The following is an 18930-nucleotide window of genomic DNA, read 5'->3' as shown; positions in this document are numbered from 1 at the left end:
ATACCAAAGCAGAAATCCAGCCTTCCGCACCCACAAGCACACCCAGGAAACCACAACAAAAGCAGCAACCCAAGGGAGCACCAAGAAGGAGGGAAAGGAAGACCGCAGGAAACAACCAGCCCGCAACCCAGAACAGGACAGCAGGGACAAGGACGGAAGACAAACAGAAGGCCGGGGAAAAGAAGAGCATGCGCCCAACCACACCTCCAGAAAAACCTCCACCAGTCACCCCCCAGGAAGCCACCAGGTAGGAACAACCAGGCAGGAACTATGACAGAACCAGGAGGGTCGGCCAGGAACACCAGAAGCAAGCCAAAGGCAAGCACAGGGAGAGCCAGGGCAGAAGCAGCCAGACCCCAGAAGCAACCCAAGCACACAGAAGGCCCTGGGACAAACACCCGAAGCCCCAAGCCGGAGCGAGGGAGAAACCCGGGAAGGAGCAAGAGGAACCAGGTGTAGGCCAACAAAGCCAGGAACCAGAAGCCCCAAGATCGAGGAGACAGAAGGCTCAGCTATGCAGAAGAGCAAGCCCCCAGGAGACTGGCGCCCGAGACCACTCGGCCATCCTGACTGCGGCCCGACCAACCAAGCAGAAGACAGGAAGCGGAGGCGAAGAACCAGGACACCCAAGCGGAGCAGAGGCCACAACAGCCAGCCCGCAGCGGAGGGAAGGGCACCAGAAAAAAAGGTGCACGCAGCACACCCAAGGCCAGGACACCAGCACCCGCGACACCCCGAGAAGCAGGCATGCAGAAGGGCTGCAAAGAAAAGTAGAGAAAACCGCGGCAGGCCAACAGGAACCCAGGGGAGTCAACAGGACCACCCCCCCAGCGGCCCAAGTAGCAGGAACACCGACCCACTACCAGCAGGGGGAAGGTAGCCGCGGAGGAGCCAGAAGCAGGAGGGAACAGAGCCGCACTCCCAACATGCCGTCGTCAAAGATGCGAGAGGCAACGCCGACACAAGAGCAGCAGAGGGCAAGGTGTAAGCAAGCAGGCAGGGAGACACCAACAACACAGGGAACCCAAGAAGCAAGCATATGCAGAGCCAGCTAAAAAAGGAACAAGCCACCACAGAGGCGACAGGAACCCATGCCAAATCGAGGCAGGAAGAAGCGACCCAAAGGGAGAAGACCCCTGGCATGTCCTACCCCATAGAACAAACGAGAGCAGGGGTGAGCAGGAGGCAAGGATGCAGGTCACGTAGACCAAGGGAGAGGAGTCCAGGAACCAGCGCTGACTACAAGCACCGAACCCGGAACCACTGCGCTCGACTGTAAGGGAAAACCATGACAGCAGCACCACACCCCAACACCTGCTTGCATGTACAAGAAGCACCCGGAGGCAGACGGCCAGCGCCAAGACACAGGCAGTGCGGCACCACACGAACATACGCAGCCACCAAAGGCGGGCGGGGGCAGAGAGCCCCATAGAGCAAAAGGACGGAATCCACACAGGAAGTACAAACCCAACCAAGGTACACTCGACCAGGGCAAGGAACCCCCGGGAGCAGCAGGGGAGTGGAGGAAGCAGGAGGACAAGCAGGAATGCAAACCCTTATCAAGAGCAAGCAAAAAAAGAAACATTCCCAAGCCACACTCGAGGCGCTGGCGGCTACCGGAGAGAACCAACACTGGCCACATGGCAAGCGCCGGCGAAGGGGAGCGAACCATGAGGACAGAGCACCAGGAGGCAGCAGCGCAGGCCGATGCGCCACAACTCACCACGGAGGACAGAAGCGGGGATGTAGCTCAGTGGCAGAGCGCATGCATTACATGTATGAGGCCCCGGGTTCAAATCCAGGCATCCCCAGGAGTCCCCTGTGCGCATCGAGGTACCAGCACAGCGAAAAACATCCAGGGAGGGGGCCAACAGCACAAGGCCCCCACCACCACCGGGAACAGGAACATCAACTTCATGCACAGTCATGGCGAAACAGCACCAGAGAAAACCAGCACTCGCCACCACACAGGAACAAGACCGGGAATATCACAGTACGGGTACAAACTTTATAGTGAGCAATGCACGTGCAACCTGATCCACACTGCAACCAAGGAACCAGCAACTGCACTCCTGTACGTCCCGACATTGCTGCCACCAGAAGCACAAGGAAGGAAACAAAAACCCGGTAAGCAGGACTCACCCCGGAGGGGGGGGCAACCCCAGGAACAAGGCCCCCACCCCAACTGCAACACATCCAGCAGACCGGCAAGGGCCCATCCAGTGAGGCACGTCTCACCCAGCCAAGCATGGGAAGACGAGCCTGTGACATGGAAGCAACCGGGAACTCCAGCCCCAGCTGCAAAGGACGGGGAGGTGCACGCAGTGCACAGCAGAACACCGGCCCCAAGAGAGACTGACACCCAGCAAGCCCGGCAGGCCAGGAGACAGTCCAGGGAACCCCACGCCCGCACAGCCAGGCAGCCGGGCAGGGGGGAGAAGAGAAGCACCGCCACTCCAGCCCAGCAGGGGCAGCACCAGCACACCATCCAATCTGTCCACAGACAATAAAAAAGAACAGGCGGGATGCTGGGTAAGTACTGCTTATGTACTCCCGGTGGGAGGCGCAGTATTAGGGTCCCAGCATTCCTCTTGTTTTTTTCTGTCGGGAGATGGTCACTCCACATAGTAATGAATTGGACGAGGACATAAGGGACCTGGGGGTAATACCAGTGACGTGCTGCCATATTGGAACCTTGGCAGCACACTGACCACAATTATTAGGGAACTACCTGCAAGAAGGTAAAGGAAAAAAGGGGGGATCCAAGGGAATAATAGCTAAACTGAGAAGGGTCAGAGGGCATGGAACCAAGAAGGAAAACAAATAAAGTGACAGAGGCAGGTGATTAACGTGATTGAAGGGTAGGAAACCGAAACAACTCGAGAATGTTGTCATGCACCTATCTAGTGCCTGTGATTTTCTTTTCTGCAGTTCTGTGCATTAGGCCCTGGAAGTCCTGCCCCTGAACCGGAAGTGAAGGGCACACAGTTCTATACTAGCTTCCATGTCTCCATTTTACATTTTCTTCCTGTCTGACCTCTTGGATCTTATTGGCAGATCTGAGTTCTGAATATCATTGTGAAGGTACTGCAGAATCATGTTATTCTTATATACTCATGACCATTTGAATGGGCTTTGTGGGCGGGGCTCTGCATAGGACTGAAGTGGGGTGGATTGTTGAAAGGTGTTTCAGCCTTTTCAGAGGAGTTCTTGAGGGCTTTGAAGATGGGGCTCTGGATATAGTTATCACAGACAAGACTATTAAGTGTCACACCACTTTACCATTTAAGAATGTATGCACTACCCAGCATTAAAGAGGGATGAGTGTATGGGAATGTGTGGGTGATTGAAACGGTAAGTGGGTATGACAGCTGAGCAGTAAGTGTGTTACGTGAGAGTGAATAATTTACTTCTTGTATGGTTGAGTAGGGAAATCATTAGGATATAGAAGATTAAAAAACACATTTTAGGTTTGAGGAATGGTTGGGGGTGGGAGTAATGATGGGTGTAATGACAGTCTTCAAAACAGTCAGGCTAATTTTCTGTTAGAGCTCGATAAGCGGTAACAAGTCAAGCAGAAGTTGAATTACAGAGCTTTCACTGAATGATTCTGTTTACCAGCATGGAGGCAAAAGCTTGTCTGGGACTATTTCCGTGCTCAGTAATAGCAATAGTTTATTTGAGCTCAGAACGCACTATGAAACATTGGGAGGGATGGGTGGAGCACAGAAAACTGACCATTTGTTGGGTGAACTGGCAGTTTTAATAAAACAGGTGCACATCACAAATATTCCTGGCAAACCACCTTACAACACTAAAACCAAACTAGCCCCTGGCCCCACCTGCACCCCTACTCCTACGTCTCCCCCAACATACCCACCTTGCAGCTGAAGCATTTAACTGCATTGCATTTTAACATTTCCAACTTTCTAGTCCCCCTACATCTTATGACTGTATGTAGGAACCTGTAAGAGACCAAATGTCCTAATCTGAACCTTGAACTATCAGCCTACCCTCGCTTTGCACATAGTTCCCCAACTGGGAACACCAGCCAACTTCTGGCACACTTTTTATGCACCCGAAGCACCTGTTCCAAGCGACAACGTACAGAACTATGCCCCTACGCACCTAGCTCAACAATGGAGCCCTTATCTGGAAAGACCATCAAATTGTACTCCAGAAAACCCTAGCTAAAGGGACAGGCGGGCGGGGAAAAGAGACACAAACATGCTCCCTACCACCAGCCACCAGGTCACCTGAACCGAAAATGGTTACAGGGAGCCCAACTTAACCCCTTAAATGTAGTTGTGGCTATAATTGGGCTTCGTATAGAATGCAAAACAAAATGGCAGTCACTGGACTGCAACACCTTCCCAATCTGCCCCGGGGCACACTTCCTGCTGGTCAGATGACCCCCAAGCCCCCTCTCAAGTTATAAGAGGTTGAGTGAGACGAGCAGAAGGCAAGAATGATGGCTGAAAATAATGCTCTGACTCTCTGGTTTGGTAGCAGCCTAGCGCTAAGTCTCCGAAGATGTTTGGCAGACAGAATCAAAATAAGCATGGACAAAGCTAATAGGTCTAGCTTGCATGTTGAGTTACAATGAAAATATTTTTGAAACGTCCTTGTGGTTGGCTGGAGGCCAAGACACTGAATGTCTCCTGTGCATTCGGATGGCTGGTCCAGGTCTCCCACCTAATGATATAGGTCTAAGGGCAGCCAGAGTATGGATTCAGGTTATGGAGGAGCTGACATACAGCACTGTAACTCCAACAGTGTATATGGTGAAGATTCTGAGGCTGCCACTTCCTGGCTTAGCTACAGAGTTGGGCCCCTGAAAGTGCTACCAGGCACAAATCGATCCAGAGGTGGAGCTCATGTGGACTGCGGTAGAAACTGAGCCACAGCATTTTAAACCCAGGGAGAGCATCGGGTGGAAAATCACACCAGATGAGATAAGAATTTATGCCAGGGACCTAACAACAAATGCAAACCACCAGAACTCAGGCAGGAGACAAGACTGGGTACCGCCACTTCAGGGTGTTGAACCGAAGGCGGGCTGGCTTTAGGGCAGTGTGATCGGTGCGGCTGCAATGGGCGCTGACCTGTTTAGGACCCGCTGACCTCAGGGGGGAAGGCTGTGTTTAGCAATAACTTTTTGGAGAGATGAGGGGTACTTTTGCCCGGTGATAGTGAGAAAATCCAAGGAGGCGGTCACACCAGCCGCGGCCGGTAGTAGGAGTACCTGCTGAGCGGTGACGTGGGGAGGGGGAGGGGCAGGGTGGGGGGTAGTAATGTATGGATTACGGACATTAACAGGTAAGTAAACATATAAATAAATAAATAAAAATGTGTTGCGTGCACTGTATCACCAAATGCGATCCAGTGCGTGCAACGAAATTCGTTTTATTTATTTATATGTTTACTTACCTGTTAAGGTCCGTAATCCATACATTACTACTCCCACCCTGCCCCTCCCCTCCCCACATCACCGCCCAGCAGGTACTCCCACTACCGGCCGCGGCTGGGTCACACCCGGTCATAGGGTGTGGGGGTGCCAAAAGTGATTGTCACACTGTGCTCCACCGGTGCTAAAGCCAGCCCTGACTGAAGGTTGCAATAAGAGGGTGATCTGATAAATCGGCTTATTGATCGTTACCCGGATTTCTGTGGCTTGGAGAGAAAGGATTCTACTAGCGACAATGATGAAGGGAAATGTTTGATGGGAGAGGCCAGGCTCATTTGTTCTGGTCAGTCTCAGGCAAAAGACGCTAACCAGAAAAAGGCCTTATTGATGGATTAGGACATCAGAGCATCAGTGGGTTTTCTTGTGAGACCAGACATGGGACCTTCAGGGAAGTAACATGAGCTTTTACAGGTGGACTCAGAAGAATGGTCTGGATACTGTTTATAGGTGGCAGCCCCTGTTGAGTGACATCAATACTGCCAGTTGTCCAGAAGAACTAATCGGGGAGGGTACATGTGGGCAGTAGCTGTTGTGATTAATTAAATATTTTTTTTGCTTTTCTGTTTCTATCCGCTTTACCCATTTCCCTTATTGGCCCTTTGGCTAACATTGACTACTAGAAGTGCTCACAAGCTGGGTTTGAAATATTGTTTATTGTCAATTTTCAGTGGCTTTGTTGTTGATGAGGGAGTCCTGCTGGTATGTGATACACAAAACAAGTTGGTCCTAAAGGTCATACTTTTGTCAGAAAGAAAATAGACACAAAAATGTTTTCATTCATCTGAGAAAAAAAGAAATGTTTTTCCTTCACACTGATGTCCCCCCTTTTTTTCTTCTATTTCACTTTTGCACATGAGCAACCTTTTAAACCTCATGTTTCGATGTATGTATACATTATTGATTTATATCAAAATATAAAATATGAATCTGTTCTAGGGAAGTGTTGTCTTTTGTTCTCTGGCATACATACTGGTGTTTCTCTCGCATCTTGACCAATCCATTTGGTGGCAGGTCCAATATATTTTTGGGGCTATTTTCTTTCTGACAAAAGTATGAACATTAGCACCATCTTGTTTTCTGTATCACATTGTACACAGGTCCTTTGGTTTACCTCGGGTTACCCTATTATTTTGTAATGGTATGTGCTATGTGACACAATATAAATATATTTAAACATAAACAATCATGTCACAATAAAAAAAAGAAATGTTTTCATATAAAGTGCTTCTATAAGATAAAACATTTCAATGTATGATGATTCAGTGTACTTTTGAAATGTAAAATAGTCTCTCTTGCACTGTATTGCAATCACTCTGTAGTAGGCGTAATGATACACCAAACAGCAAATAGCATAAGGTGAAAGAGACATACTCCCCTGGGAGCGCAAACACCCACTAATGTATATTGTAAAGAAATGGTAACAGTAGGTCTTGCAGATGATGGTTTGAGCGCCTTGACGCCTGAGGGTATAAGCAGCGCTTTACAAATGTCAAAAATAAATAAATAAATAAATAAGATAGCGGTGCTGCCATGGCAGACATAAAGGAACGTCTCATACAAAGGGGTTACCCTAAAAAACTTTTAAGGAACTCCCTCAAAAGAGCCTGGTGGACTCCCAGAGAAACTCTATTGGAAAAGAAAGTCAAAAAAGACCTAAAAAGACTTGTCTGCGTCACTACATTCTGCCCAGCAGCCAACCCATATAAGAAACTGATCCTATCTAATTGGCATTTACTAAAAGATCTCCATGAGGATTTTGCGGCACCCCCTCTGTTCGCTTACAAAAAAGAAAAGAGCATAGCCAATCATGTAATCAGAGCTGCCCTTCCTACAACTAAGGCACCAACTTTGCAAAGCCTATTCGGACTCCCACCAACCAAGGGCCACAACAAGTGCGGGACTTGCACTTGCTGCAATGAAACAATTGAAGAATCTGTTTTCAGTGTCAATAATATCTTTTGGAAACATGAAACGTTTACAAATTGTAAAAGCAAAAATGTAGTTTATGCCATTGTCTGCCCGTGCCCTTTGGTATATATTGGTAAAACTACACAGGAAGTCCGAAACAGGATTACCCAGCACAAATCTAGGATCAGGATCAGGAAAGGAGTTGAAAATGCCCCATTGGTCAACCATTGGTCCAGGATGAAACATGATCAAACTGACCTGAAATGGACAGTACTCTCAAAGATTGAGAAAGATCCAAGAGGAGGAGACGTGGACGCGAGATTATCCCAACGTGAGGCTTTACTCATTATGAAATTTAATACGGCCTCCAAAGGCCTGAATGAGATTGCTGAAATCTATAAAAATACCAGCTAAATCCATCTGCAAAAACGGCTCTGCCCTTATGCCTCTGGTATTCTTCCAATTGTAGTTCTCTGCGGACTCCCAAAACTACAAGTCCCACAATGACATGGGGCTATTTAACAGGAAGTTCAACTTCCAACCGGCAGCGATTTCTCCACAACTCGCATGTTGGAAACTAGGACAGACGCCTGTTTTCTATCGGTACGTCCCCAGCCTTACGCGTTAGCCTGGTTAGTTACCCCCGCGCTAGCGCCTTTCTTTACCGCTATTGACGGCCCCCTTCGTTCCTTTCCAGAGAATTGAATACCGTTCCCCCAGAACGAAGGAAAGCAGGGAAACACCGGCAAGCTAACAGCCGGACGAAGCGCAGGTAAGAGCCCTGCGCAGGAATACATCTGTAGAGTTTGAATGAATCACAGTGAGTGCTTGATATTAAGACAGCACACGTATTTCTTTTTGATTACAGCTACTGTGAGCATTCTACCCTCAACCTTCTTGACTCGCTGTTTTTTGATTATTGAAGACTCTTTGGTTCATTGGCTAAGGTAGGATGTTGCACTCACGGGTTTGTTGAGTCTCTCATTTTTTAATCGTTCCTGAACACTCCTTTCTAAGCACTCTTTTATTATTTTTGCAGAACCAATTGGTCCTGAGGAGAACCCCCCTAACAAGCGGGGTTCGAAACGCGTCGACCACTCTACCCCCGTATTTGGTCTTTATTTGCTGTGTTAAAGATAGAGCACCTTTGCTAATTTTGTGAGAACGATTTTCCCCGTGTAAATACACTAAAAAGACTGTTAAAACTGCATCATCCAAAGGGATTCTCTCCAATTTATTTTTGACCAATACGTGGATCCATTTGTTTCTTCTTGTTTATTGATCATGTTGTTTTGTGTATGAATGTTTGTGTATGACTGGACGGCCATGTATGATTGAATGCCTGAAATATTCATGTTTTTCTTCTTGCACTTGTGTATTTATTGTATATATGAAACTGTTGGTTTTTCCTTGCACTTACAGAAAACAAAGCAAAAAATAATTGCAAAAGAATAAATCTTGATACATTGCTAAAGAAATCAAGCAGGTGGTTTTGCTTTTTTCAAACCCCTAATTCCCCCCCTTTTTTGTGGCTAACTTTGTCTCAGCATTGGCTCTCGTGTTGTTTTTCTAGACATAAATAAAAGACAGTTGAATACGATAATCAAAAGATAAAGAATGGCCTGTTACTAGAATTCAAAACCTATTAAAAAGACATAACCTAAAAACATTAAAATAGAAAATGTCATAATACATAGAAAATATTGTACTTATGTTATAAAATATGCACTTTTAGACTAACTAAAGCGGGATCTGAAGAGATGCTGCACGAGAGAGGCCTACACTAAACTGCAGACCCTTTAGCAACAAGCAAATGCACTGACCAATTGCAGAGGAACATAGGTCTGTGGGACCATCCACGACAAGCAGGTTGTGAAAGGAGAAGGGGAAGCTGCAGGCTGACTAGTGAGGTGGACTCAGTAAAACTGCAGGTGAGCGGGACAGAGCTGAAGGAGGGGGGGGGTGAGATCAGGAAGGTGGGAACAGAGATGAAAGAGAGGAGGTGGAATAGGAGAGGTGAAAAGTGCTAAAGCAGGACAGGTTAGAGAGTGAAAGAAAGCTGCAGAAGGAGGGGTCACAGAGAAGAGAATGCAGTAGGAGGAGTGGTAAGAGGGGGAGAGAGATGAGAATGACCCCTGGAGGGCCATGAAATGCCTCAAATCAGCCTGTAGCCTGGGTTGGCTATCACACAAAGACAGGAGCACTAACAGGCATGGCAGGTGTCACTGTGAAAGGTAGTGTGTGAAAGGTAGTGGGTGGCATCACTGTGAGGTACTGGGAGGTGTTTTCTTGGAGGTAAAGGGCAAAGTTCGACAGTGAGAGGTACTGAGGGCTGTCCCTTTGTGGACCACCCAGAAGGGGCAGATGTTGGGCAGTGCTCAGTATTACCTGTTGAGAGGTAGAGTGGTGACAGAGGTAAAACATCACCGAGTGGCAAATGTTTCCACACCACTGGGTAGGAATGTGAAGTCACCTACGGCTGCAATAATCATTGCACAGACCCTGAACAAAAACCACTGGCCAGCTCCAAAGAACAGAATATAACAGAGCCAATACTTCATACTGTGCACGAGAAGTAGAATAAGCAGGAGCCTGGGTAATGTCTGCACAGATCCGTGGGATTGTGAATGACCTCATGCGTAGTGTTCTGCAGACAGGAGGCAGCCGCGCCAGTGACCCCCCCTCCTCCAGGCGGAAGCCCGGCTGGCGGCTGCGTGCTAGGATCAGCTTCCACAGAAGCCGAGGGCTTGAAAAACATCCGCAGGTTAAAATGGAGCTTTGTTTGCCTGATTGTAGCCTGATAGGAAAGCACAAGACACAGGCTCTCGCTGTACTCTGCAGAGGGGTTTGTAAGACCCAGTTCTCAGCAGGCACGGGGTGCTGCTAAATACCTCTTCCTGCCAGAGAGAAGGCCAGGTGTCCAGCACTTGGGCCAGATTAGTAATAAATGTTGCAGAATCTTTGCAGACGGTGAGCCTTGGTCCTAGGAATAATCGATCGCAATCTCTCACGACACCCCTGAAAAGTATTGCACTGGTCTTTATATAGCGCTTACCAATCCCCTTGTGTGGCTTAAATCGCTTTCTTGATTGTTGTGTAAGCATCTGCTCCATGGAGAGGTGTGGTGCAGCGACCAGAGCAGCTGACTTCGGAGCACAGCGCCCATGGTTCGATCCCCAGCTCCAGCGGCAGCTCAGCTCAGCACCACATGACTCGGGCAATAACTCACTTAATTTCCACAACGGCCCCCAGCGCCTTGAGACCCGTAAGGGTGAGTAGTTCAGGCTTTACAAATATGGATTTATATTTACATACATGTAATTTATATTGTACTTCATACCCTTCCAAGAACATGGAAGCACTGCAATTTTACGTCAGTTTACTTGGCAGCCTTCACGTGTATGATTGGCAGCGTGTTGGTTGTAAGATGTCTTATGCGGGTGATAAAATTGTGATGGGATGAGGTTTGGAAGTAGGAGAGGCATTTTGTGTGGCGCTTTAGGTATATAAATATAGGCATGATAAACAGTGGTGGCTGCACATGCAGAAACTTATCATGTAATCGTTGATATACAGGCAGAGCCATTGGAATTATGCGACAAGAAAGCATCAAATTATGCGGCAGGCTTAACTAAATCATGCAACAAGACAATTATGCGGCATAATATCCTTCAAGGGCTTAAGTTATGTTAAGGGGAAAACATGTTTTTTAAAGCCTTTATTTATAGAATTTTCAGTACAAACAAGATCCCAACAAACAAACATCCCCTGCATCCAGGAGGCTGGGCCATACAGGACAGAAGACAACAGTATTGCAGTGACAATTTTTTGTGACTCCCACACCCTGACAGTCCACAGCTCTTCCAACCCTTTTATACCTTGCTAGCCCTTGTGACTTGCACAGCTCACCCTCCCACAACTCCCTTGGGTGCACCACAGTCATTCCCTCTGTACTCAGGGCTCCGTGACGCCTGTGGATCTCCAGGGACCTCACACCTTTCCAAATTTACGTGGGCGTGCCCGGACCTGATACACCAGTCTTTCGGCCCTTTTGCACCAATGTAAGTTCACTTCCCAGGCACTCAAAGATTGACTCCTATCTCACCCCCAATGCTTGATCACATCTCGGCAGCCTACCATCAGAGCAACATTGTGGAAGAGTGTGTATTGAGCTAACGTCTGTTCCCTCCCATATTTCCCAAGTCACCAGCTGTGGCGTAAGTTCCAGGGTAAAGTCTAGGACTTCTGATATCCATCCACCAACAGCCATCCAGAAACGCTGAATATTGGGCCCTCTCAAAACATGTGGAGCAGGGTACCCCTCTGCCAGCAGTCTCTTTGGCAGAGATCATCGTCAACTCACCTCATATAGTACTGCCGGGTCCTTGTGATGTATACCCTGTGGAGTAATTTTAACTCGATGAGTTGGAATCCAGCCCACATAGCCGCCTTCCAGGGGGTACCAGCACGCTGCACCCCAGTAATCATCCTCCAGTCAACCAAGATCTTGTTCCCATTTGTCCTTTAGGATGTCCAGCGGGGGAGGGGGCAATTGTGTAGAAGTGTTGAGTATATTTGGGACGCTGTGTGGTGGGTCACTGGGGAGACCAGCTCTCTATATTTCAGTGGTGACTCATGTGGGACCTCGGTGAGAAGGTTAGTGTGTCTCTGCAGTAAGTGTTTAGTTGTTAGTATTTGAGGTACTGGCTACCCATCAGTTCCTTCCGTCTTCCTGCCATACGTCCTCCAGGTTGTTGATGCCGAGCAGGTCCTATTTTTTATGGCCCTCTATTCCCTGTAGCCATTCCAGGATGTTGAACTCCTATAGAGCTTGCCAGCAGTACAGCCTTAAGTTCAGGGGGGTGATGCCTCCCTCTAGAGACTCCCTGGTCAGGGTATAGTCATGACTATCCTCTGTACCTCTTCCTGCCACAGCAACTCCCTCGTCACCTCATCCACGGAGTGGAAGAAACCCTCCCAGACCTGAAAGGAAGTGTTTTTGCAATGTGTAAAGATATTTTTGGAGGAAGATAATTTTGTAGTGGGCATTAGGGAGGGTGGGAGGTCTCTACAATGTCTCCAATTGGCACGCACTCCAAGATACCTGTGTGCTCGCATCAGGGGACGATCCTTCCAGGTTCAAGCCACGATACTGTGGAATAAATTGCCGTTGGAACTAAGAATGATGCCAGACCTCCTGGCATTTGGGAAATCACTGAAAACGTGGTTGTTTCAGCTTTAACGTTCCTGTTCAGCAGTAACCGAGGCTTAGAAATCCCTGTCATCACGCCTAGTGCCGGGACACTCAATTGAGTAGCTGTGCGCTTAACAAAACCCATTTAACATAACATAACATAGCTACTCAGCACACCTCTAGGATTCTGTTCAGGTTTTCCCTCAAGAAGGTATCTCAGTCTTTTGTTATGAAGATTCCCTGGTATCTTATCCACCCCCTGGCTCCCACTTGTGGGTATTTCCAGGCTCTTTTAGGGGCCTGTCTCGAGAGCGGGAACACCAAAGACTTGTGCCAGCTGATGTGGAGCCCAGAATAGGATCCAACATCTCTCGGATCTCCAACACCCTGGGGATGGAGTGGTCTGGGTCTGCTAAACAGAGCAAGACGTCATCCATGTAAAGCAACACAACATCCTCCCACCCTGTGTCTGATCTGACGCCCCTCAAGAGCCACTGTAGAGCCACATGGAGGGTTATCCATTGTTTCAAAGTAACAAGGTACACAATGGTGTCCTTGTGAAAAAGCACCTTTTGTGCCCAATCAGTAAACCTCATGTCCTGATAATGACCAGATAATTTGGCGAGGTTCGAAACACTGTCCTGCTTGCGATCACGTTTGTGTCTCTTTTCCACCTTTCAAGCACAGTGTGTTCACTTATTACACTGATCACTCAAATTACATTTTACTAGTTTCTTTGTGTGCTGCATAAAACCATTATTAAGATAAAGTATTTTTATGGAAATTAGTTTTGGTCAAATTCATCTTTTGCACATTAACTGTATACAACAATACAATAATGGGCGTTGTGGTAATTTTATTTATTGTTTTTTTCCCAATTTCACCTATATGGACCTTTTTGGATTGGTTTATAGGCGTCAGTGGATTCAGTGATTGCATCTTCAGAAATCCTGCCGAATACGAGACAATTTTCAAACTCTTCCTTCCTCTCTTAAAATAGATGTTGTTATGCACTGCTTCAGATGGTAGAACCACTGTTAAGTTGTCAATTAAATAAATGAACCTACAATTGATGAGTTGTATGTCTTCAATCAGGATAATGCAATGTCAACGTAACCCAAGTGCATTTCGGGAAATGTAGTCTTCAAAACTGCATTTCCCAATTTTTTTTGTTGCCAGTCATTGTGGGCAATTTCAATGAGTCATTGCCTGGCACGTGTTCCACACTCATTATTATCCATCAGAGGAACGGAAGTGTGTCTTTCTTTGTCGAAGTGTCCTGTAATGTTGCTACACAACCAAATTCAGTTCCAGCAGAATTGTGTCTCACATCAAGCCAGTGTTTAATTTGTAAGGAAACAAGTATGAGGGCCCTCGTTAGGAGGCCACTGCAGCTTGCAACACACATTGCCCCTGCCAGTGCTGCCAATTAAAGCACCAATATAACTACTAACCATCACAATCTTACAAGTGTGCCAATTCATCCTACTCTAGGCCCCCAAAGCTATAAGAATGGATTGGGCGACAGTCAATAGTCATTTTAAGCAGTGCCACCATGTGACAGACTGGTTCAATCCCCGGTGTTGACAATTAAGTGCTGGTGCTGAGCACCGGAACCCACTGGCTCAAATTAAGCATTGCAAGCAGCCCCTGTATGGATACAGTAGTGTCTCACGTGTCAGCACTCAAAGGCACACTGAAACTAATGCTGTGTATCTATAATATCAAGATTGAGCGAGGCATGTGGTCCATTCAGGAGAGGGTGGTTGAACAGCCAATGCGTCGGTCCAGGGAGATGGTAGAGGCTGAATTAAGATACCGAAGAACATTGTGACCACAGTTACAAACAAGCATTTGCAATGTAATTGGTCTTGCCTTTGGGACCTTATCTGTATTTAGCTATGCAGCGCATTAGCCTGGGTGCTGAAACATCTACTGTTCTTTAACATGGAGGGAAAGTAAGCACCAAACTGCATGACATGCCAGGTATGGGAACACATGGAGAGAAATATTGCCTTTCAGCTGGAAATGGTATAGTCCAAAGCTCTGTTTTTATTATAATATCAGGGCCTTCGGTGGTCATATCACTGACAATACAAGATTTGAAAAAAACATTGTCTACGGGTGCTCGTGGAAGTCAATTTCTATGGACTGGAATCCAGAGAATGCTAAAGTGATTCTGGTATTTTACTGACCTCTGCTGGTCGTTTTCTATCAAGACAGTTAAATATACGCAGTTGAACAGAAAAAAAAGTCCATAAGCGGATGCAGACTAGTCCTAGGGCTGATCTCCAGAGCCACAAAGTACTTGCACATATAAGTATATAATAAGTATATACTAAAATATATAAAGTGGTCTAGAACGCTTGACCTAAAAAGGATGTGAATGTTCAGCCATTGTGGTGTGAGTTGTGCATAAAAAACAAGATTTTAATCATATCGAAAAATATATATAAATTGAAATCGAAGGTCACATACTAAAAAGTGCATAGAACACAGTACACAACATTAAAATTGACACAATACACTGATAAATCAGAGTCCTGAATATAAACACGATATACTGTTCACAATCGCAAAATGATCACAAGCAATGGAGCAATCATTAAACCAGAAATACAACACTGCAGCAACGCAGTTTCAAAAACCTTTTAAATGTTTAAAGAAATGTCCTCAAGGATTTACCATTCAGATCACGACTCGATCATGAACACAATACTATAATAACAGAGGACTGCGACCCCCACCGCCGAAATTAAGATACTTTATATCATGTTTGCAACCCTTTGTTATTGGTGATCTTAAACATCACGTGCCCCAAAAAACTAACACTAACTGAGAAACCACAGCTGCAATCTAAAATGAAATGTATCAACATCTTTGAACAGTGCCTTGAAGTCTGAGATAGTGAACTACTGTAGCAGGCACTTAACATGACCTATTAGCTTAGGGTTAGGTGGTGTTGGACTCTTAAAATGGGGTCCCACAATATGGTAGTTTAAGGGCTCTGGGTCAGAGGCTCCTCTCTCAACCTTGATAATGAAGTGGGCAGACTACAGTCTGATCCACAACTACAGCCAACAGTCTGCAGATCCTCAGCATTCGCTCTTGCCCGCTCAGGTCTATCTTAGTCCGGCTGGCTAATAAGCCCGTTGGGCCATAACCAAAGTATTGGGTTAAAAAAGAACAACATAACAGAGATTGGTGTAGTTAGGAAGCGTGCTCACCAGGCATTGTCACCACTCATCTTACCTACACTTGCAGACTTAGGGGCATATTTGCGAGGCCCATGCGGCACCAGAGCATAACTTTTCTGATGCTCCAGTGGCATTCAATGCTGAGCCATATTTACAAGGCCACACAAAGCCATCCTGAGTGATCTTTCACGGCGTTGCAAATATGGCTCCCTTTCACGCATTATTCTGTGTAAAAGGGGTGTTCCATGGGTGTTGCTGTGGGTGTTCCCAGCCAACACCCATGGATTCAGACGCATTCCCAGATTTCCAAGGTTTTGTAAACCTGGGAACGTGTCAGATTCTAGCAGCCTCCTCAGGGGAGGCGTTAAAGTTGCACAATGAGGAAAAATACTGTTATTTCTCCTACTGTATTGCTCTTTCTTTAGAAGGAGGAAAACACTGTCAATTGTTTTTGTGCAGGAAGGTGTCACTTCCTGCACAAAAACAATTATCCCTGCAACAAAGGAATCCTTGCACCATGGTGCAAGGCTGCTTGCATTGGAGCTAGGCAGCGAATTCTGCGCCAGCGCAGAGGAAAGCACAGGGATGTGTCATATTGCTGTAAATACAACACATCCTTGCACTTTCCTCATGACACAGCACGTGGAAGCAAGATGGCAGGGTTGTTGTAAATATGCCCATAGTTTTTTGATGTAGCCATTCTCTGGTCTCTGGAGGGAGTTATAGAAGACTGTGTACCTGTGGACACCTTTGGCTCGCTGGGGCTGCCAGCAGAGATTTAGCTGGGCCTTTGAACGTATTGCTAGCAAGGAAATAGCGGCTCCACATTTCGGGCTGACCAACAGCAGAAGGGTCTACGCAACTACCAGCTCAAAGATTTTCAGTGAGCTGGAGGGACACTCAGCTTATATGTCCAAGGTAAGGCAGTTAGGCTTTGACTCCCTGCAAATCACAGTCTGTGCAATCTTCATGATCAAGAACTTCAGCTAAAGAAGCTGGGCAGAGTTTCCCCTCCTCAGAAGGGTGACGAGAAGGCCACACCATGCCCTTCTTCCATGTATGTTTTACTGTGGCCACAGGCTAGGTGCAGTTAGCAAGGGTTAAATCTTTAAATGTCTGCTCAGAAAGGAAATCTTGTGCACACTTTCCAGATGGTCTTTTGAACAAAGAATTAGAAGAAGAAGAAAGTGCAGGTGTTAAAGTTGCTCTTGCTTTTTTCACTGGAGAGCATCCCTCATGCATCTTAATCATACATGCTTACAAACATGCAAATGTTCGAGATAACTAAGAGTAACCCTAATAACAGGTGCACCGCTGGTGATCACAGGCTACCTCCTTATGAACATGTTCTAACATTCACAATCATTATTGCAAAACTGAAGAACATAATATTCACTGGCATGTTTTGAATGGATCACTGACAGAATATCTGAAAAGCAAATATTGTGTGGACAGAATATTGTGTCAAAAATATTGAGAAGGTAAGTGCACATAGGTTAGTATAGATTTACTATTCTTAACTCCACATCTACGTACCTTGAAGATATATATATTGTCAATGTAAATATATGTGGAGGTATATAGAGCAAAACGTTGGTTATCTATAGAAACTTACTATTGAAACTGGCACTTTCTGGTTGGCTGAGGTGAGGCCCTTGCCAGGCAGAACCTACCACTCCCGTCAGGGGTAGATGATTGAACTCATTGTATGACCTGAGCTCACCCTTGGGTAGCTTGACACTGAGCAGTCAAACTTATCACAGAGGCAATGTGTAAAGCATAGGCACAGAACTTACTCACAGTAAATACACTGAGCGTCACAAAAGGGACTTCACGTCATGCATGTAACTAACGTTTGCATTCAGCCACGGCCCGTGCATGTGCGAGTGGTGAGCCGGGTGTGGGGGGGGATTTTAATGGACGATGATGAGGGAAAATTAAATAAATAAATAATTTGGCCTCATCCTCGTCCGTCGAAATAGCCCCTCACCCAGCCCCACCACTCTTACCTGCATGGGCTGCGGCTGTTTGCATTTAACACACACAATAATCAACACAACCTGAGCAGCTTGTATTTATGGGCATAAATCACACTTGAACTATTGCTAGCAGTAGTAGGCCCAACCGTGTTGAAATTACATCAGTAGTACGCACACTTTGGAAAGATCCTATTCTATCCCCCTCCCCCCAGCACCCTTATGTGGTGCAACACATTGTCAAACGTAGGCCCACCCTAGCAATTTTTATAATTCAATACCACACAGCTATAGAGTGCACTCCCAGGTCACAATGATATAAAAAATAAATACCTACCCAGAATTACAATGCTTTTTATTAGCATCGCAGGCCAGAGCCGCACAGGTAAAACCAATGTTGAACGTAGTGCTCTTCTGGCAAGAAATCAACTTGTAAGGCAACACTGCCAGCCAGTGTCGCATTTCACGGCCTTCCTGCAGACGGTCACTCCCACACACAGGTTCACTCAGCACTGATATGTAGTAAAACGGATATCAGGCAGGGTTGTACGGAACACGCTCACACACATACGCACACAGCACCGTAATGCAGTGCAACTGATATCTGGCAGGTCAATTGATACCATACTGCAGATCATGTGGCCCAAGCCTCCCTCCACCCTCCAACACACCCCGACTTCTCTACGCCCACTGATTGGATATGCCAGCCCTCCCTGGATATTAGGCCACACGCGGCCGAAGTCACACTTAGTCAGGGTCCCAAGGAAGAAGGTGGGGGTAGGTAGCAGGTCTAAATAGGAGGCAGTCGTCAAATTGGGGTTTGCCTACCACTCGGTAAGTTCACCCACAGGATCCGGAGCAGAAGTAGGCTGATGGGAATAGTCAGTCACTCATAAGGGTTCCACAAGGAGCCAGCCTAGTTCTGCAAAGCACGGGGTCACGCAGTGTCTTAACCCACTTCTGATCATTCTCAGAAGTGTTCCCTCAACCCCGTCAGTCATTCTTAATATCTAGGGGCCCGATCAGGGTAATAACACCTGGCAGCACTATGTTGTTGCAGCCCGGGGTGAGAAGAGGGCAGTTGGTCTGCTGCACTGAGGGCACAAAAAGGAATGATTGGTGAATGGGGAATGTAGCAGGGGAGACTCTCTGACACAACGTCTGGTGCGCAGTGATACAAGCCACACC

The 18930-nt window shown here is 46.8% G+C and overlaps 1 non-coding gene across 1 annotated transcript; it reads left to right on the top strand.

Annotated features, from left to right (window-relative positions):
- The first annotated feature begins 1739 nt into the window (after positions 1–1739).
- On the top strand, positions 1740–1811 carry TRNAV-UAC (transfer RNA valine (anticodon UAC)). Its single transcript has one exon. It is a non-coding gene; the product is annotated as a tRNA-Val (tRNA).
- Positions 1812–18930: the final 17119 nt, after the last annotated feature.

Source organism: Lissotriton vulgaris, chromosome 7, assembly GCF_964263255.1.
Source record: "Lissotriton vulgaris chromosome 7, aLisVul1.2, whole genome shotgun sequence".
Classification (NCBI taxonomy): Eukaryota; Metazoa; Chordata; class Amphibia; order Caudata; family Salamandridae; genus Lissotriton; species Lissotriton vulgaris.
Note: the sequence above shows the minus strand (reverse complement) of the source record. Positions and strands in the feature narration are given on the sequence as shown.